The sequence below is a fragment of the Hylobates moloch genome, unplaced genomic scaffold (assembly GCF_009828535.3).
Source record: "Hylobates moloch isolate HMO894 unplaced genomic scaffold, HMol_V3 SCAFFOLD_19, whole genome shotgun sequence".
In the NCBI taxonomy this organism is placed as follows: Eukaryota; Metazoa; Chordata; class Mammalia; order Primates; family Hylobatidae; genus Hylobates; species Hylobates moloch.
Genome location: NW_026652294.1, coordinates 78,730,335 through 78,748,775, shown reverse-complemented (window position 1 = coordinate 78,748,775; position 18,441 = coordinate 78,730,335). Strand labels below are relative to the sequence as shown.

At 41.6% G+C, this 18,441-nt stretch overlaps 1 protein-coding gene and 1 long non-coding RNA gene across 3 annotated transcripts in view; one reads left to right on the top strand and one right to left on the bottom strand.

Annotated features, from left to right (window-relative positions):
• PGM5 (phosphoglucomutase 5) overlaps window positions 1-18,441 on the bottom strand; it is a 163,149-nt gene that overhangs the window by 122,035 nt on the left and 22,673 nt on the right. The gene's annotated exons all lie outside the window — the stretch shown is intronic.
• On the top strand, window positions 7,778-17,804 carry LOC116458758 (uncharacterized). Of its 2 annotated transcripts, none has more exons than XR_004245396.2 (4): window positions 7,778-7,857; window positions 14,953-15,142; window positions 16,061-16,179; window positions 17,484-17,804. It is a non-coding gene; the product is annotated as an uncharacterized LOC116458758 (long non-coding RNA). The 2 variants fall into 2 exon arrangements; XR_009211065.1 differs by lacking the exon at window positions 17,484-17,804 and adding an exon at window positions 16,888-17,429.

Here is an 18,441-nt window from a genome sequence, read left to right as displayed (position 1 = left end):
AGATAGATAGATATTCCCTGCCTTAACAAATTTATAATCAAGAGTTGAAGTAGAAATGTATAAAAATACTATAAAACAAGGCATATTACAATTACTCAAAGCATAAATAAACAAGGTGCTAGGCACCATTAAGGAGAGAGCCATAAATTCCAACCAGGTGAAAATGAAGGAAATTTCATTTCGTTCAGAAATGAAATGAATTTGAGTTATGTCTAAGTAAAGTTGAATCCTGTCCCTAACTGCAAGCTCCCTACCTGTGGTCAAGGTCATGGCTTCAGCTGTCCACATTCCTGTGTCCATGTTCCAGGGGATTCCTCCAGGTTCCAGGCCATGTTTTGAATCCCCTTGACTGTGGTCAGGTGTCCCCATTGTCAGCCCTGAGGCTCTTCCCTGAATTCCCCTGCTGGCCTCTGCCCTGCTGGATCCTGCCAGCCTTTGGCTTCGGGGTCTCCCTGCTCACTGCGTCTCAGAACCACCTCAGTTCCTCTCTCTGAGAGGTGTGGGCAGATCCCACACTGTCCAGAGCTCTGCCCAGTTCTCTAGGTCTTCAGAATTTGACCTGGCCCAGGTTTTCCATCTGCATGTGCGGAGCAACTGGACGCTGGACAGTGCTAGGCCTTGAATGACCAGAAAGTAAATGGACAGGAAGCCAGACAGACTTTGCATGGAATGTGGAAAGGTCCAGAGAAGAACTGGCTCCTTATGACATGAAGAATGAATGAGATCCCAGCACATAACATGGCGCCTTCTTTTCTCCAGTCCCCTGGCTACTCTTCCAGCAGCATTACCATTGGTATACTTATGTGTACCTCTGTGACCCTTCAACAAATTCTTCATAATGATCACGACTGTCAATCTCTTCATGTACCTCAATAACTTGTGCCTCACACCCTTCTGCTGATGGCTGTCCACTGCCTTTCAATTTTTCTTTCTGTCCACTAGGCAAATTCTAATTCTCTAAACCTTCTATTCAACCTTCAATGCACTCTCCAAATACCTCCTCCTCTCTGAAGCCTTTTTTGCCCAGCATCCTCCAATATTAGGCAAAGCTGATTCCTCCCTTCTTTGTACCACCAGTGGACCTTAACCATTATTTCTGTAACTGGTTTACTTGTCTATATGTCTTCTTGGGCAATGAGATTCTCCAAAGCAGAGATGTGCCTTATCATTTCCTTGTGCACCTCCTCTCTCTACTGGGCACAGTATCTGGCCCAGAGCAGTGTGGTCACCAGCCTGACCAGGGCAGAGGAGGTTGGTAAAGAGAAACGAGAGTTTGTTCACAATGGGGAGACGGACATCGGGAGCATGTGTGTATTCAGGTCATTAGGTAGGAAGCAGGAAGATGAAAGTAGCCAACAGTATATCCTTTCATTGTCTTTTATTTGGACCCATTGCCAGAATCAAGAACAAAGAACCTGGAAGCCCCTGGATTTATCTCACCTGGTAGTCTGAGTGGACTCCAGTGATAGGGTGTCTTAGTCCATTTTGTGTGGCTATAAAGGAATACCTGAGGCTGGGTAATTTACTAAGAAAAGAGGTATATTTAGCTCATGGTTCTGCAGGCTATAGAGGAAGCCTGGTGCTAGCATCTCCTCAGCTTCTGGTGAGGCCCTCAGGCTGTGTCCACTCATGGTAGAAGGTGAAGGAGAGCTGGCATGTGCAGAGATCACATGAAGAGAGGAAGCAAGAAGGTGAGGAGGTACCAGCTCTTTGTGACAACCAGCTCTCGTGGGAGCTGAGTAAGAACTCACCTCCAAGAGACGGAATTAATTTATTCATGAGGGATCTGTCCTCATGATCCAAACACCTCCCATTAGGCCCCACATTCAATACTGGGAATCATATTTCAACGTGAGGTTTGGAGAGGACAAACATCCAAACCGTAGCATATAGCCTTTGCAATTTCTTTTAATTGATTGATCTACCCCACACCAGAATGGGTGAAAAAGGACCTTATTTTTTCTGTATATGGCTGTGTTGTTTTCTTAAGAGATGAGCTCCTGCAGCAGGACATCATGGGCACTAGCATTTCAGAAATAGTGGAGGCAATAACCCGAGCTCGGTGGCATGAATCCACACTTCACATTTTATTAGCAGTGTAATAATTTTCTAAAAGATTAGTATCACAGATGCACTGATATGAGAATGCTTTGAATTCTTTGAGTTCTCCAGAGGCATATTTTAAGTGTCAGATACAAACTTCACTTTTCCAAATAATGAAAACCAAGGCAGTTTTCCTGAAGGAAAGAGCATCTTTAATTAATTCTAGGTAAGTGATTCTGAAGGTTAACCAGAAGAGGCAGGTATACCTTAGGCGTAGTGGATAACCTCCAAGGTTTGGTGAGTACTAGCGTGTGTGAGCCTGTGCTTGCATAGTTGTTTCTGAAAATATTTGGGAACCCCTTGGGGAGAATCCCCCTCCATTGAGAGTCACCATCACTGGGAGCCTTTCTTACGCAGGAGAGAGGATACGGAGGCAGAATTTAGGGTGAGGACTGTTACACTCATAATTGAGGCCCTGAATGGAAATGTGCTGAGAAAGAAAAGCATAAAGAGAAAGACATAGAAAGAAATGAAGATAGCCAGACAGGTATAGAAGGAACATGACTCCCTTTAAATAGAGAAACAGCCGCACGATACTCTCAAGTAATGCTGCTTTGTTATGTCCGTATTTTGACCCATTGTGGTACCTGTCCAAATAGCCCTGATTTCAGGCCAAGCCCTGGCTTGATAAATGGAACTCACACGGTAACAACAGGTTTCCTACCACATCGACCTTGTTGATGTTGGACCAAATTGAAGCAGATGTTTCCTGTCAACTGTGAATCTCTTCCCAAAGAACACATCAGCATCCTCAACCTCTTCAAGCCACACAGAAGACCAAGGACCTCCATGCAACTGGATTTCTCCTTAACCGCACCATTCTATTTGTTAGGTCCATTATCTCTAAACAATTAACATTTTCTGCAACACTGTGCTCCAGAATGTGTACATAATTGGAATACAGCACATGGCCCTATAAAAGAAAGAAACTATTAAGAAAATGGTCTCTTTAGCCAACTGGAGGAAATATAATTTCTGACCCAGGGCCGCTATGGCCAGCTGGATACTGATGCATAAAGATACCTAACTATTTGTAGCAGAGCAGGAGGTGGGACCCAGAGTGTGAGCCCTGAGATGATCTAGAAGTTCCTGTGCAAATGGATCCATCAACGAAGGGTGATTTCATCCATTAAGGAAGACCAAGCTGCTTGTGGAGAAAATTTGACAACTGTTCGACGGCGCTTTTCCCTCCTTTAGGAAGTAGGGAACACTGAGTAAATGGGAATGTAGGAAATACTAGCATGTGTTATTTATCAGAAAAAGACCAGAAATGTCTTTGTAAACTTCATGACTCTCAGATACCATGAAGCGTAATGTGTAAGTTTCACTTCCAGCTGCCAGTAATGTTATGTTTAGAGACAGCGTTTTCTTCAGTAAGCAATTCAGGAAAGTTGAAGATTTAAATAAAGGAGGAAAAATAATGCAGACTACATTATAAAGTAATAATAGCAGGTAATAGCCACTGAGTGCTTCTTCTATGCTAACTACTTTATGTTTATTACCCCATTTAAGTTGCATGACAATCAGACAAGAAGCAGATTAGAAAAGAGAAAGCCTTCTGTAGCAAACCATTCATTGTGAGGAACAAAGTGCTAGGTATGGTGTTAGAGAGCCTGGGCTTTGAATTCACAAAGGTAGGGAAGCTAGCTTGTCTGCTCACCACACTGATCAACTACTATATTCAAAGCACTACACTCAAAGAAGTTGTGGTCCCTGTTCTTAGGGAGCTCATTTAAGTGCTCCCTATGAGCAACATTCATAATCTAAGAGAAGAAAGCTTTATTACAGTCACAAGTTCCGATTCCCCAGGCCAACATAAGTGGTTTCCTCTAAGCATCCTCATTGCCTCTATTGCGGCATTCCACGCATTGTATTGAAAATGTTGCTGAGGATATCTGACTCTGTCACTAAATCATAAAATTTTTTTGACAGTAAGCATGAATTTCATTATTCATACACTATCTGACCCAGAGAAGGTTTTCAATAAATGTTTATTGATAAGCAAGTGAGTAAGTTGTAGTAAGCAAGTGACGTCCAAAAGTAATGAGATTTTTAGGGAAATATCCATAATTCTAGAATTCTATATTGTCCTTAAATATTGGGAAAATCTTATCTATATATATATATACACACACACACACATTATATATTTATATACATACACACACTACATATGTGTGTGTATGTATATATATATATATTTTTTTTTTTAATATATATATTTATATATACTTTTTAAAGAGATAGGGTCTCTGTATGTCTCTATGTTGCCCAGGCTGGTCTTGAACTCCTGGGCTCAAGCAATCCTCCAGCCTCACCCTCTGGGGTAGTTGGGACTACAGGCACACCCGGCTAATGGGCAAATAACCTCTGAATGAATTAGAGGTGTTGACAGTTGTCCACCCAAAATCATTCCCACTGCTTTTCATATTAAGAGAATCATGACTTTATTCAGGCACCTAGTCCTCAGCAAAGGTGAATTTACACAAAATAGGACAAATATGGCACAGGAGGACTTCTGGAAAAGTTTCCCTGACTTTAAAAAGACACATAAACAGTAGGTAGTCTCTTTTCTGCCATAAGACCACATCGTATGTGAGGGTAATAGCTCGCACTGCTGGGGCCTTTCCATGAGGAAATCTCATCAAGGTCAAAGACCACATCCTGAGAATGATAGAACCTGGTTCCTTGAAGACATTGCTGAGGCAATGAATTACCCACCTCTGCTGCGCCCTTTCTAGACATTTTAATACGAGATGTAACTTTTTCCTTATTGTTTATGTCATTTGTAATTCAGTTTTTGTTTCTTGCAACAGAGAGCCACGATGCTTCCCAAAAACCTTGTTCCCAATCTTTGTGGCTATAACATGACTCCATAGGTAAGACCTGGTTTGGCCTCAGAGGTTTGCCCACTCTGAGCATCAATTTACTTATTTGTAAAATGGGAAAAATACTTTTCTCATTGGGTTGTAAATTGTTATATCCCACACCCTGGAGTATTTTCTCTGGCAGATATTCCTCCTCTCCTCCTCCTCATCCTCCTCCTCCTCCTCCTCATCATCCTCATCACCATCATCAAAAATATCATCATCATAGTTTATGTCAGCATCCTAAATTCTTTAGTCTAAAGAAAAAAAATAGCAATTAAATATTAAAGATATTTTATACCTTCAAAGACTGCAATATTCTACACTGAATGTTAAGGACATCATCTAAACCCACAGTACAGGCAGCTAGTTGTCCCTCTATAACTCTCATTCCCCTCTATCTTAATAAGACAACCCCTAGTTTTTAGCCATGCTCGTGGCCATTCAGAATGAAGACTCCATTTCTCAACTTCCCTTGGAGCTATATGTGGCCACATCACTAAGTCCTGGCCAATAGGATATATGCAAAAGGGTCACCCATCCACTTCCATGAATCTCCTTAAAAGATGGTGTAGTCCTTTGCCCTTCTTCTTCATCCTCTCTCTAGTTGCTGCCTAAATATGGGCATGGTGGCCGGAGCTCCCACTGCCTGGAACCCTGAGGACAAGGGCTGCATCCTACTAGGGAGGCAGAGCTATGAGCTAGATGCAGTGTGGCCCCTGGAGGCTCTTTGCAGAACAGCCACTATCCCAGCCCTTCTAGATGGGGAGAGCGAGGCCCTGAGAAGTGATGAGAATCAGTGGCAAAGTCAGATGTACCACCTCAGTCACACACTCACATTTTTTTGCTTTGTTCTAAAGCGTCTGCTTGAGCTCTTCCTCGAGTCAGCCCACCTTGGCTCAACGGCATGCCTACCCGCAGCCACACACCAGCCTCTGCTCTGTGATCTCCTCTAGGAGTTGGCCCTTGATGGAAATTTCCTCTTTAAATCCAAACGACCTCATCCAAATCTCACATTTCACATTTCTTCACTCTCACATTTCTCATTTCTTCACTCTCACATTTCTCATGCTCCTAACACCCACCTGACTTTTAAGAGTCATGTAAAGAAACCCCATCTGGAGGGAAATGTGCACCTTTCACTTCCCAAGACTCTTCCTAGAGTACTAGTGAAATTAACTAACGGCTTTGGAGATAAAGGGACTCCAGACGATGTTATGAATTTTTCTGAAGTCATTATAAAAGCAAAAAAACAGCCATAATAATGATAAATTGGGGTTGAGATGTTAATTGTTAAAAAAAGTAGCCAGTGTTATATTAGTAACAAAAAAGAAGTCCACTTTCACAAATCTCTCCTCTGTCCTCTCATGCCGGTGCACAGGTATATCAAAGAGCAATTCTTTTGCTCAGAATGTTTCTCTTATTTCACTTTTGTAGCTTTTGGCTGAACTACTAAACAGGTTATAAAATGAACAAATGCTTACAATATGCACACAAATCACATTCTATGTTTTAATGGGATGTGTGGGCTATACAAAGTCAAACCCCTATTATCAGAAGTAGTGGTAGGGTAAACATTTCAGGTCTGTTTGGGGATTTGAGGCTTTTGGCCAGCATACAGAGACACAGATGTGTTATAAAAGAAACTCTGTGTTTTCCCAGAAAGATAGTTTTTCTAAAGAGATGGGACTTCTAGAGTCCTATAAGTGTTCTATGGAAGCACCTAACAGAGGGAACAATGACTTTTCATGTGTTTTAGAGGATATTAATCAAAAGGTATGGATCAAAAGGCAATAGGGGCTGAGCATGGTGGCTCATGCCTATAATCTCAGCACTTTGAGAGGCCAAGGCAGGAGGATTGCTTGAGTCCAGGAGTTTGAGACCAGCCTAGGCAGCGTAGTGAGACCTTGTCTCTACAAAAAATAAAAATAAAAAATTAGCCAGGCAGGATGGTGCATGTCTGTGTTCCCAGCTACTTGGGAGGCTGAGGTGGGAGGATCACTTGAGCCTGGAAGTTCATTGTAGTGAGCTGTGATTGTGCCACTGCCCTCCAGCCTAGGCAACAGACACACCCCTTCCCCACCCCCAAAAAACATAGGTCTATTCCTAGGTCACTAACTGAAAGGCTCAATATATTAATACATATTTTTAAAAAGCTAAAGAAAATTAACAATAATTATTTACAAAGTAATCTGAAAAACTATAAAATAGTGATACATGAGGTTCACACAACAGAGTCCTCTGGAAGCTCTGATGGGCTCTGAAATGTGAATATACACAGCAAGAAAGCACCCCTGCCTCACTAGCACCCACATGTGGAAGACAGGGCCTGAGCACAGCCACTGGCCAACATTTAGTCCTTAATGTGGAAGCGTTGGAGACTACTCATGAGAATCCACTGCCTATGCTTCAGTCTCTTATCCATAAAGCCCCATCGCCATGACAGTAATAGCTAACTTCACTGAACGCATAGCGTGGACTGGCACTGCTCTAAGCACTCTATATATATATATATATATACATACATTACCTAATTTAATCCTCAGTACGAGACCCTGTGCTATGGTTTGAATGTTTAACCCCTTCAAAATTTCTGTTGAAACTTCATCCCTAGTGTGGCAGTATCAAGAGGTGGGGGCTTTAAGAAGGGATTGGGTCATGAGGACTCTGACCTCATGAATGGATTAACTTATTCATGGATTAGTGGATTAATGAGTTACCATGGGAGTGGGTCTGATGGCTTTATAAGAGGAGAAAGAGAGATGTGAGCTAGCATGCTCGGCCCCCTCACCCCCTATGCTACCTTCGGATTCTGCAGAGTCCTTGCCAGCAAGAACGCTCTCACCTGTTATGCCCCTGGACCTTGGACTTCTCAGCCTCCATAACTGTAAGAAATGAATTCTTTTGCTTCATAAATTACCAAGTTTCAGGTATTCTGTTATAAGAAACCAAAAATAGACTAAGACACCCTGAGAAGTTAGGTAAACAGCCCAAGGTCATAAAGTCAGAAGGCAGAGGAGTTAGAATTCAACCCCAGGTAGTCTGAATGCAGAGGCCAATAAAGGTCAGCGAGTTCCAAGTCCCACTTCGTACATGAGCTCATTTGAGTACACTGGCAGACATAAATGCTTGCTTTTCTTAAACTACATTCCCTCTCTCTCCCTCCTACCCCAAAATATAGGTAGGAGAATCTGTGTGAGACAATCTTTATGAACAATGTCATCATGATTTAAAAACACTCCCCAGCTCTATCCTTGAGATTCACACTGAAGCCATGGACCTCCCTGAATCTAGCAGAACACCTTACACAGAGCTATTAACACATTTTGTTGGCAGTGAAGTTTGCTAAAGGAAAAGGGAACGTGGAAGGGAAGATGAGCTGCATCAGGAATATCCGGTACCACGCAGTGTGCTTGGCACACAAAAGGGGCTAAAAAAGGTTATTTGGAAAATGGAAATGTGAGAGGTAGGCAAGGTGAGGAAGAAGGGAAGATAAGAAAAGAAAGAAGGAAGGAAGGAAGGAAGGAAGGAAGGAAGGAAGGAAGGAGGGGGGAGGGAGGGGGGAGGGAGGGAGGGGGGGAGGGAGGGAGGAAGGAAGGAGAAGGGAAGGAGAAGGGAAGGGAAGGAGGGATGAATAGAGATGGAGGGAAAGGGTGGGAAGAAGGAAGAAAGGGATAAAGAGGAGAGGATGAGAAAGAAGGACAGATGACAACTTGAGCACATGCAAAGGTCAGAGGCAAGAACCACTGTTCCAATTTGAATACCACTGTCAGTTATTAGTGAGTCTCAGAGTATTTGCAGGGGTAGGAGGAGGTAAGAAGGTCCTGAATTCCCCCTCCAGAACTGCACCCCAATGGACTCACCTAGATCATACCCCTTTGCCATCAACTGGGTCCTAATTACTGCAGTTACTCTTTCTGGAAGGAAAAAAGAAAGATCTTGCTTTGGAGGACAAATGTATCCATTCTCAGTCACTTGGTGTGGGACAGAATGACCCTCCTCCTAGCTCTACCTAATGAGGGGAAGGAGGCTTAAGACTGTCAGTCTATCCCATCCTCTATAGCCCCAGAGAATCAATGAGTCAGAGAAAGCACAAACCCCAACCAAAGTCAAGACTTGAGATGATGTTTCCAGTTTCTTCTTGGAAAGAAAATCTTTGTCTTCCAACTTCATAGACAAGCTGGTGTAACAGCATGGGGTCTAGAAATCCTGCAGACACTTACTACCTGGACCAGACAGTCAGAGGCTCAGAGCCTAAGGATGAGAGTGATACCATCTAAGGCAGAGCAGACAAGAGGGAATACCAGGTCAAATGGTAGTATCACATGAGCGGCCGGATCACGGTTCACCTGAGGCCAATCTACTTCAGTTATGTGGGCCAACACATTCCTTTTGCTATTTAGGCCCCATTTCAGCTAGTTTTCTCTAATTGGCTGCACAAAGATCCCAAGTGATATGATCTCTCTGTGAGTCCCGGCGGATGTTGCATTCTTAAATACAGGCATCAACTTACAAGGAGTTTTCCCTCATGCCAGAATATAAACCACCAATGCCATCAGGACTCTAAAAGAACTTGGAACTCCAAATGACAAATTTAATCATCAGGCAGAAACCTGATCAGAGATGAGATGACTGGATTCCCAGGTCTGGATTCCACCCTCACCTGTGTAGGGCATACAGACAGGGCTGACAAGATTTGTTTTCATTTTTTCCTAGGCTTGGCCATCTCATATCCAACCGCTAACACGTTATTTACTAGAGGATCTCATTGTACTTAATCGGTATCTTTTATGTTTCTGGTCATCAGTGTTGTCAATCTCAGATTTAAAACTTAGGCTGGGCGCAGTAGCTCACACCTCTAATCCCAGCACTTTCGGAGGCCAAGGTGGGTGGATCACTTGAGGTCAGGAGTTAAAAACCAGCCTGGCCAACATGGCAAAACCCTGTCTCTAGTAAAAATACAAAAAAATTAGCCAGGCATTGTGTCACATGCCTGTAATCCCAGCTAATCGGGAGGCTGAGGCAGGAGAATTGCTTGAACCCAGGAGGCAGAGGTTGCAGTGAGCCGAGATTGCACCACTGCACTCCAGCCTGGGCAACATAGCAAGACTACATCTCCAAAACAAAACAAAACAAAACAAAACAATCTCTAGAAGGAATCATACATGCTTAACCCACTTTACCCAGAATATAAGGGAGAAAAGCTGCTGAAGCCTAATAAATAAGTTTTAGTGCAGCTGCTGCTGATGATCTTCAAGCAGATTCTGAGGCAAAGATGTAAAATTCCAACCTTACCTTGAACTACAGTCAACGTTTTCCTGGAAGTCTTAAGTTAAAGGCAGGACTGCTTCTTTCAGAGTTTTACTAAACAGTACTGATGTTCAACGTCAAAATTACAGACGTATTGGGTTGAAATTAATTCTGCTTATCTGACGTCATCTACCACCTTGGGGGTAATACAGGTCTCTCTCCCTACCCCCACCCCTACCCCCACACCAACCCACAAGAATGACTTTCACTCGAACTATAGTCAGAACTTTTCCTGCCCTCACAAATAAGGAATAGTGAAGAGATTATGAGGCTTCAGCCAGATAATCTGGTATCAGTATTGACTAATTTATTCTGTGTGACCTTGGGCAATTACTTAACGTCTCATCATCATATTTTTCTGTAAATACAATGTCAGTCATAGTGCCTGCCTCAAATACTTCTGAAGGTCTGTACGACAATCAAACAACATATCATACAACATAGCGGTCCCCAACCTTTTTGGCACCAGGGACTGGTTTCACGGAAGACAATTTTTCCACAGACTGGGGGAGGGGGATGATTTGGGGATGATTTGAGAGCATTCCATTTATTGTGCACTTTATTTCTATTATTATTACGTTGTAATATATACTGAAATAACTATACAACACACCATAAGGTAGAATCAGCGGGAGCCCTGAGCTTTTTTTCCTGAAACTAGATGGTTCCCATCTGGAGATGATGGGAGACAGTGACAGATCATCAGGTATTAGATTCTCATAAGGAGCATGCAACCTAGACTCCTCACATGCACAGTTCACAGTAGGATTTGCTCTCCTATCAGAATCTAATGCTGCCTCCGATCTGACAGGAGATGGCGCTCACGCAGTAATGCTCACTCACCTGCTATGTGGCCTGGGGTTGGGGATCTCTGCTGTAATAGAGTTCACTTGTAAATAAAAATGCCTACCTGAGCACACAAAACTTTCAGGCAGCATCTTGATTCACCCTGTACATCTATCTTACCATACTATCTTTCCCTCAGCATGACAGGTAAAGTGAAATCAGTGACATTTAGCAAGCATTTAAGCACTATTTCAATAGACCCAGCTCAACACTACCCTAGAAAGTTGAAGCTAAAATCCATTTTAAAACTTTTTTGGTGGGGAGAGCTACAAAATACATTTTGAAATATAAAGCACACATAAGAACTGCAATGCTCTTTCACTCCAGAAATACCTTCAGGCCTAAGATGACTTACCATTATCTTCCTTCATTTTAAAACGTTGTCAAGCACCAAACTTCTCTGGTGGCTTGACAAAGCATATGATTGAGAGTTAGGCCGGGCTAAACTACCTTCCTTATATCTTTTGCATCACCAATAAATTTGACTAATGACTGATATCTGAGAACCTCCAACTCTGTAAGTTATGTCTTTTCCAAAGACAAGATTGCAGGCCATATATTTATGTCCTGGTTCAAACAAAAAAGAAAGCAGTAGACAGTAATTCCAGAGACAACTCAACTCCCCTGAACCTAACCAACGTTTATTGGTGGTCTGGTAAATACAAACCTCTATGCTGGGAACTAGAGTCATTCAAAGAGAGCAATGATTCTTGCCCCTAGTCAGAAAAGGAGTTCCAAGAGAGATGCTTTGTTTTATTTTTAAATAAATAGAGTTTGATTATTTTTATCACCTTTATCAAGGTATAGTTTATATAAAATAAAATCCATTACTTCTTTATTTTTTGAGAAGGAGTCTCACTCTGTTGCCCAGGCTGGAGTGCAGTGGCAGGATCTCGGCTCATTGCAAGCTCTGCCTCCCAGGTTTAAGCGATTCTCATGCCTCAGCCTCCCAAGTAGCTGGGATTACAAGCCTGCGCCACCACACCCAGTTAATTTTTGCATTTCTAGTAGAGACAGGGGCTTCACCATGTTAACCAGGCTGGTCTTGAACTCCTGACCTCAAGTGATCCACCTGCCTCAGCCTCCCAAAGTGCTGGGATTACAGGCATGAGCCACCGTGCCCAGTCAAAATTCATCACTTCTAAGTGTACAGTTTCATGAGCCTTGACAAATACACACACACACACACACACACACACACACACACATATATATAGCTGTGTAACTACCACTGTAATCAAGATATGGAACATTTTTATCAGCTCAAAACATATACCTCATGCCTCTTTGCAGTAATCAATGGGATTGATTTTTAAATTGAGTAAATATTTTAAGTCACAAGGAGTAAAAGAGAGAGGTTATTGAACCAAATGGAGCCTGCGAAGACCAAAATTGAGATTACAAAGGCATTCCATGAAGTTAATGGTCCCATTGGAGAACAACAGCACGCCACATGTTTGAGACTGGGTGGCACTGAAACTGGATGGCAATGAAACCCCAGTTTAAAGTAGCCTTGAATCCCTAATCAGACAGGGCGATTCTAAGGAGCTTCTTTCAGTATTGGATTCATCCACCACTGGTCAAAGTGACTTGTTTAGACCAAGAAGGGCCACATCAGTGGGAGGGCTGAAAATAGGCTGCTGGACACCCTAAACCATGACAATGCCCTTCCCGAGACAGAATCTGAGTGTCAAAGAGTCCTCACAAACACAGCAGATAAAAGAGAGCTGACTTCCAAAAAAGGTTCGTCTTTCAGTTCTCATGGGAGAGTGATGACGACTATATATTTTAGCACTTGGGTTACTTAACATTCATCTAAGTGTTTTTCTGACTAACTCAGATAGCAGAAACCCAAGATGGCTCATAAAAATTGAATAAAAGTTGATGTATCCAGCATTTCCAAGAGGATTTAGCCACTATCTCCAAATCTCCTACAGTTTATAGTCTTAAGTGTTAACAACTTATTCCTCTCACTCTAGCCACTTAATACATAAATGCTCTTTACTAACTACAGGCCTGAGATCACTTTCCCATTAGACACCCACTCTTAGAAACACACAATTACAGACTGGAACCAGTCTCAGCATCCTTTCCAGTAGGTCAACACACAAACCATAAAGGAAGGCCACGTTATGCGTCTTATAAATGCCTTGGTAATGAATCCAGTCCTCATTCAATTTGCCAGGGCAAGGAATAAACAACCTTGTGCTTATGTTCAGGCTGTGGGAAGCTTTCCATTATCGACTAGGAAATAACTACAATGCAGTTGCTTCCTTTCATCTCACATTGATTAAGCTGTATTTGCTAAGAGCGTCAGTACCCACATATCATTACTAAAAATCCAAGTCATTACAAACTCACCTAAATGTAAATGAAAACCACAAATCAGGCATAGTTTTATTATACCCAAAGGAGATTGGGTCATTATGCACCATTCATTTTCTTCTTATTATTCTGGTACATTTTTCTTTGCAATCAACAGATAGTATCACGAAATGTCTCTTTGTACAAAAGTCAAAAGAAGCATGTTGATAGCTCATAGTAGTTAACTTTTCGAAATATCCATTGGGGTGGAGGGAACATGGTATCAAAGGACTTACTGAGAAGGGGATGCTTGACTCAAGCCATAAAAGATAAAGAAGAACAAAATGGAATGAGGTGGGGCAAAGGGAATACATTTCAGGGACAGAAGTGCATGCAAAGGCACAGAAATGTGAGGGCATCGAATTTGGGGAACTGTAAGCAGCATGACATGTTTAGAGTGTAGGATAAGAATGTCTGCAGGAATGAAGTGTTTATAATCAGGAGATTTTGCGTGTTATATAATCAGGAGATTATGCATGTTGTATAATCAAGAGATGGAATCTCCTGCAGGCATTCAAAGCCCACCAACCCATTTTAAACAAGGGAAGAAAATGCACGACTTTCTGCTTTAGAACAACTGCCATTGGGACAGTATAGAAGAGGAAATGAAGAAGAGGAAGTCTAGAGGAAGTGGGAACAGTTTATTGACTATTACAATAGTCCAAGCAAAAGATAATGAGAACCTAAAGTAGAAAAGGAAAAGTAGGAATGGAGAAGAAATAATGATTTAAAAACATTTAAAGGATCCCTCTAACAAAACCCAGTGATTAGTGGTACATCTGGAATGAGGGATTATTCCAAGGTTTATTATTTAGATAATAGGTGACTCATGCAGAGACTAAACACAGGAAAACCAATTTTCAGGAAAAATTAGGAAAGTTGCTATTTATACATGTTAAATTTGAGTTGTCTATAACAGATCTATCTACTGATATCAATTTGGCTATGGAACTCAGGAGTAAAATTTTGTCTAAAGATAAAAGATGAAAATTAGAAGTGCCTAAAACTGACAATGGGTCTAGTATCTAGATCATCCAAGGAACTTCTGCAAATTCATCAGACTAAAAAGAAGAACCCTAAATAGAAAAAAAAAAAAATGGTCAAAGGACAGGAATAGGCAATTAATAGAAAAAGAAACTCCCAAATTTCTCAAGCATATGAAGAGATGCTCAAGCTCATTAGTAATGTGAGACATGAAAAATTAAAATTGCAGTGGTATGTTATGCTTTCTCTAGTCTACTGGATAAAAATTAGAAAGTTAGACAACATAAAGTGTTGGCCTGGATTTGAAGATGCAGGAACTTAGAGACTGGTTGGAGAAGCAGGCAAGAGATGGGCATTCTGGAGTACAATCTGACAGTATTTGGTCAAAATTGACTAAATTAACTATAGACACCCCCTCTGGCCCAACAATTCTGCTTCTGAATACACGTGTTAAAGAGATTCTCACACATATCCGCAGGGTGCCTGTGCAGCAGTATGCACTGTGATAGGAAGTGAGAAGCAGTCTGAGTGTTCATTGCTGAGGGAATCAAGAGGCAAAATATCATGGATGCACTCATGGACAAATAAGCAGCAGTTAGAAGCAACACCCTAGATGGATGTACAGCCATCAAGGGGATCTTAAAGTGTGGTCTTTAGTGGAAAAAAAGGTAAGAAATCAAATACAATCTCTTATATAGTACTAGTCACATTAAGTAAAAATATATGCAAAAAATATATACACAAAACCCAATAAACACATTTTTTTTGTGGTTATCTATGGTGGGGCAGTCAAACAGAGAAAAAAGAAATGCATTATCTTTTTTAAAGTAGTAAGAAATGAGCCTTCAATCAGAGCAATTATTAAAGGATTGTTCAATGATACGTGTGATTAACTCGACTCTCTATGCCTGAGGTCCAAAAAAGAGGGAAGAGAATGAGACTAGGAGATAAGCAAGTAGAAATTAGCAAAAAGATGGGCCATTGTGTCATTTATGCTGGTGGCTTTTTGTCCCCTTCTACCCCAAAGTCCCCACTTCATCAAATGCCCTGTTCTCTTCCCCAGGAGGCAGAACTCCATAGGCTGCCCTCTGGCTTCCAGTGCGGTTTGGTTATAGGAGGCACCAGCAGGAGGGTGGAGGGTGAGAAGAGACAAGTTGGGGCATTTCTCCCCCCTGACAAGTTCAGCTCTTGTCTGACAGCCCACTTTTCACAACTCCAGACCTCACTAGGCTGTGGTCACCCTGACCTCTGCCCTGGACCCTTCTTAGTCCTAGGGGTGTTAACAGCTTCCTGCTATTGCTGACTCTAAGGTACCTCCCCATTCCTTCTTGCATTTTTTGGTTTCCTTAACCTCATCCATTTCTTAGACCAGGTTATTAAGTTACAATTACTAAATTCTCTTTAGTAAGCCCTTTTTGAGGGTGCCATCTCTTTCCTGCCTTGATCCTAACTGAATCAGCTATATAGAGTTTCAGGGCAATAACTTACAGGATAAAGGGCTTTCTTCTTTTTTTCTTTTATGTTAATATAAGTTACATTTGAACATATTTATCTGCTAAAGCAAAATAATTCCCATCATTCTATAGCAGAAGCAACGTATGGGAGACCGAGTAATTAGATATAAGCTCACATCACTATCTCTTCCACCACTGTCATCCATCATGACTGACCTGGGAGATGAAACAGCACAGATCTAAAGGACACGGTAAGAATCAAGGTCACCAGAGATCAGTAGATACTTGCATACTTGCAGGATTAACACTGTCTGGATTCCAACGATCAGCTGAGTATGTTCAAGATAAAGCTACAGTACGTATTTTAGATTGGGGATTGGCAACAAATAGCTGTAGACTACATTCTGAGAAATAAGTGTTTTCACATGTGTGGGTGTCATTTCTAATCCCAGCATCACAGTCAGGTCCAGATTCCCGTTTCTGATCTTTGGTCCTATGCCTAATCTCCTCCAAGAGTCCTTCCCTGGATCTCTTATCTAAGCAAGATGCTCCATACCCACCAATGAGTACTGCACCAAGTTCATTTCCACTAGCCTGTGTTAGAATTTGTGTTCCTGTATGTTTTCCTTATGAGTTATTCTTTGTCTTCCCCATTAGACTGAAAGCACTGCCATGGGGACCATGTCTAGGACATAGGAGGTCCTTAATAAATATTTCTTGGGTGGATAAATGGTGAACCATAGGGGTGGCATAAGAGCAAATGGAGGGTAGATGAGCACTAATCCATTCACCGCCCTGTTTATGGGTGGTGGACCTTGGATGGCTTTTTTCATAGTCAAAACATACTTTTTAGTTCTGGCTTCTTGGGATGTATTCAAGGATGCTAGCCTTGTTTGAGATTGTAAATATGTCTAGTGAATAGGGCTTGAGTCTCTGTGTGTTTGCTTTGTTTTGCACAGAATTCGGCACAGCCCCAAGCACAGATGGGTGCTTCATAAATATTATTGAAGGATGATGACACAAAGGATTATTTAATACCTCTACATGGGGTGGAGACGGACCTCAGGCCATGAACATACTTTCAATGTGTTTTACTTCTGAAATCATTTAAACCAAAATGTTTCAGCAACACAGATTCATCTGCAACCACAAATCAGACACATTCAGAATGACAAAGCCCCGAAAGAATGCCATTTTCAAGGCTGAAACTGTATTATTCTGGGCTAAATGGAATCCTTGTTTTAGTGACACTGTAAGAGTAGAAATTAAAGACACTGAAAATCTTCCCTTGGGGAACCACAATTATCTGTGAACAACCAAAGTTTGTCTGAATAATTCATCAGCCTCAAGGGTACAGGCCTCCCCTTATTCTGGAATCCCAGGAGTTTAGGCGAGTGTGTCATTTAATGGGTCTCAACTGTGTCCTCAGTTGTTATTCTTCCAGGGCCTGGCATTTATGGGCACATTCCTATAATTTTACTAATTTTAAAAAAATAAGCTAAATGGGAAACCACTATCAACGTCAAAATTTTGAAGCTGCATTGATTTTACCTAGGAAGAAAGAAGCTTATAAAGTGTCCATCATGAGAATCCACCTGAGACCTACACAACAGATCAAATACCCAGAACAAATCGCCACGTCAGAGCCCCACAGAATTCTGAATCCCAACCAGCAAGCATGAATAATCCTTTTAAATGGTCACTTACATATCAGAAAAGGTCCTTTGTGAAATTTCTAAGCAAGGCCTCTGGTTTCTGACTGAAACAGAGATTTATTGAGAAGAGGGAGTAAAGTGAAATCAAGAACTACTAGGAAATTTCCACAAGAAACAAGGACAAATGGTTTTTGTTGTCAGAGTAAAACCAGCCTCCCCTAGGAGGCTGGAAAGTTATTTGCTAGCCCACAGGGGACAATATTCTCAATTGGTTTGCCAGGAACTCTTTTGATCCAATTATAGTTACTGGGCAAATACAGTAGTACCCTATTATCAGAAGACCTGGTTTCAAATCCTGAGTCGATTTCTAATTCACTGTGTGACCTTGTACAAGTCACTTAAGCTCTCTGATCATTGGTTCAACATCTTTAATATGAGGAGAGTAATGCCTATCTCAGTTACCTCACAAAATTATTGCAAAGATCAAGTGAGATGATATGTTACAAATTATTTCTAAATTATAAGATTCTGTATAAGTGGAAGGGTTAAATATACTCCCATAGTATTAAATACCCTACATATCACTCAGGATCCTATATGACTCTGAGTTCTTAATTTCTAGAAATGGTCCCATTTTTGCTTTGTTCCCTACAATTCTATGGAGTCTTTTTTTTTTTAAGGAAGGGTGTAGCCAAAGGTAAATTGGAGAAAACATGGAATCACATACCACTCTTTGGTGCTGCTAGGCAAGAATTTTAAACTGAGTTTAGTTCACCATCATGGACTTGAGGTCCATATCACCTCAGGGAGACAAGTAGAGTGGGAGGCATCCAAAAGGTAGGTGATTCTTCTCCCCTC